Raw genomic sequence first — 943 nt, 5'->3', positions numbered from 1 at the left:
TCTCTCTCTCTCTCTCTCTCTCTCTTTCTCTCTCTCTTCATTCAGCTCATTCAGCACGTGTTTGTTCTGGAGCTCAAATTAACTGAATATTTGCACTTTTAAAAATTAAAATATTAAAACGATCTAGTGAAAACAAATAGTTAAATTACGATTAAGATGAAAACTGGTTGTAAAACATAGCATAAATAGAAACCAGTTACAGCACTTAAAATCTTGATGTTAATAAATAAATGGACATTTTGCAATAACAACCCAAATATATTATGTTATATTATATTATATTATATTATATTATATTATATTATTATTCATTCCAGGCAACATTTCAAATTTTTGTTGAAGTACTAAAATTGCAAAAACTAAAACTGAAATTAAAATTAATTAAGATAAATAGAAAATTGAAAACAAATACAAAAACACATAACAAAATTACTACAACTTAAACTAAAAGTAAAATGAAAACTGAAAATATAAAAAGAAAAGGCAATTAAAAATATTACATAACACTGTTAAGTGATGCTATTAAGCTGACCCAAATTTTCAAGCTTTTTATATTATATTATATTATATTATATTATATTATATTATATTATATTATATTATATTATATTATATTATATTATATTATATTATATTATATTATATTATATTATATTATATTATATTATATTATATTATATTATATTATATTATATTATATTATATTATATTATATATTTTTAATATAACCTATTTTTGTAATGAATATTTGGATGACAGTAAAATTTGGGTAGCATTTCATTTTTAATATGCACATCAAAATTGCATGTGACCAAAATTTTAGTATAAATAAGAAATAAAATAAGAAGTAAAATAAGAAAATAAACTTTTGAACTTTAAAATTTAGGAAGTTTATTTTTTAGTACTCTTTATACTCTTATTTTTAGTTTTATTTGATTGAAGA

Source organism: Sinocyclocheilus anshuiensis, unplaced genomic scaffold (assembly GCF_001515605.1).
Source record: "Sinocyclocheilus anshuiensis isolate Anshui unplaced genomic scaffold, SAMN03320099.WGS_v1.1 scaffold3306, whole genome shotgun sequence".
In the NCBI taxonomy this organism is placed as follows: Eukaryota; Metazoa; Chordata; class Actinopteri; order Cypriniformes; family Cyprinidae; genus Sinocyclocheilus; species Sinocyclocheilus anshuiensis.
This window is presented reverse-complemented; position numbering follows the sequence as displayed.